The following is a 2,531-nucleotide window of genomic DNA, read 5'->3' on the forward strand; positions in this document are numbered from 1 at the left end:
TATAACGGTAACCATTTCCTTTTTTTTTTTAAATGATGAGGCAGTTATACTGGTAGTCTATCTGTCCCATCAAATAGTTTGAAAATGAGAAATTTTTTGGATACAAAGTTTCCACTTGTCATCACCCTCCTCCAGAAATACGATTAAGCTACAATAGTTCTAAAACTATCACACCATCTACCTAACGTGCCATATTCCAAGCAAAGTCAATGCTGATTAAAAGCACACACTGGACATCAAGGTAAATGGCAAAATTCTGGAACAGTCCACAGCTTCAAGTACATGTGTAACAGATGGGGTCAAAGCATGGCATACTCTCTAGGATTGAACGGACTACAACACCTAACACGAAGACTGTTTTGAGTGACGGAAACATTATACAAGGCTCAAAGATAAGACTGATGTGCTCTTTTATCATCTCAGTATGATTATGAGATGTGGACACAGACAGTGGACATAAAGAAGACACAGGAGACCATGGAGGTTAGGTGTTTTCCAAACCTCCTTGGCATCTGGGACAAGGATCACATCACCAATGACGAGGTGAGGAGGCAGGTCTGTAAAAGTGAAGATGTCATTCATAACTACAATTATTGAGACTCCTATGGGAGAGGGAGAGAACCAAGGTCCTGTTGGTAGGTAGTAGTATGAATCAAAGTTGGATGTAACCATCGGTATTCAGAAGAGCCTCATCAAGGAAGGTAAATACAAAGGATTTAAGATGGAGCTTCATCTGGATTCTGTAGGTTTTTTTTATCACTTTCCATGTTTCATCTAGCTAGGCTAGCCAGATGACAGCTAGGCTAGCTAGTTGAAACCTGTAAACTGATCATAAAACTACGAAATCTAGATGTTGAAGCTCCAGCTTACATCTCATTTGTATTTTAATTCCCGATAATAAGCGTCTGGAAAGCAAGACTAAATCATCCAGGCCCCGTCATTACTCTACTTTGATCATACACAAATTTGTGTGAAGTCGACAAACTTTGTTCATTACCTGTTTGCAAGATTTCTTGCTAGGGAAATAAAATCATCACTTTGTTATTATCACAATTTGGTATAAGTGTGTTCATAGTAATTGTGTTTTACTGTATTGTTAAATGCATTCGTCCTATCAGATTTAAATGTGACCCAACAACAGTGCACTGTACATCGTCTGTGGGTGATGCAGATATACACCTTGGCATACACCTTTAAATGTTTGCAACAATGAGACTTTTTGACCTTTGACCCTGGGGTTAAGGTCACAATTACATAATAAAAGAACCCTGCACATCATCTATGCAGACCTGCTAACCTTTGAATCTCCCAATGCATCACCCATAGACTATGGGTGATGCAGGTATACTTCAAGATTGATAAAGATAACTCTAAGGGTTTGGAAGTTATGCCGTGGACAAACTTTGATATAAAAAATAAACAAGAGGCCCAAGGGCCTTAGCGGTCACCTGAGTTATAGTATAGGTACTATATATAGCTTGTAGCTCATTTTCATTGTTGAGATGTACAAAATGTGGAAAACAACATGTAAACTAAGTGAAATACAATACTTGTTATGTCACCAAAGGATAAGAACTTTAAAAACTATTCAAAATAATTGTTTTGCTATTGAAAAATATACCCTGAAATTTACAATTTAGGTAAGGGTAATTTAGGTAAGGACCTTCCTATCCACGAACAGTAAAACATCTGAGTCTGATGAAGAAGATTTTTTAACACTTAACCATAATTTGAATTTGGGCCCCACCCCTCCAGCCCCTAGGGATGGGGCAGGATCTTATTTTCTCATAAAATCTAATAGCCATATGGCATCATAATCATTCCAACCAAGTTTGAATAATTTCCTGCTGAAAATGAATAAAATACACCCAAAAGTATTATTTCCCTATATAAACTAAAGTCAACTTTACCCCTCCCAAAAGGAGAATGGATGGCCCGGGGGTCCTGAAATTTACAATTTCGATAAAGCCCCTGATGATCTTTCCATCCATGCAGAGAAATTGACTGTAGTACCTCTGAGTCTGGAGAGGAAGATTGTTGAAATATACCAACATCATACAATTTTTTTTCAAAATATCATTATTACACAAAAATGTCAGTAACACTAAGCTAATATTCAGATTATCAGGACACAATCACATCGCCACAGATATCAATTTAAACAATAAGAAGAAAAAGATAAAATAAAACAAAAAAAAGATATTTTACAGATAATAATGATATGGTTCGGGTTGGGTATTTCAGTTTATGCTCTGTAATATTCAGGAGTTATGGCACTGTAAATGAGTAGTTGGAAATATGGACCCTTAACAAAACGGACACCTACACCACCTCCAGCATACAAAAACACCAACAATTATAGAAGTACGAGAGATCATGTGGTAAGGCGTGTGTGAGTACGACTGTTCCCACACTCACTGGATTGTGTTGAATAATATATATATGTATTATATATGTATGTGTCATCCCTCAAATGTTTGGATAATTATCGTGCACTATGTAATAAAATATAATATTATCTAATTGTCACA

Source organism: Mizuhopecten yessoensis, unplaced genomic scaffold (genome assembly GCF_002113885.1).
Source record: "Mizuhopecten yessoensis strain PY_sf001 unplaced genomic scaffold, ASM211388v2 scaffold8469, whole genome shotgun sequence".
In the NCBI taxonomy this organism is placed as follows: Eukaryota; Metazoa; Mollusca; class Bivalvia; order Pectinida; family Pectinidae; genus Mizuhopecten; species Mizuhopecten yessoensis.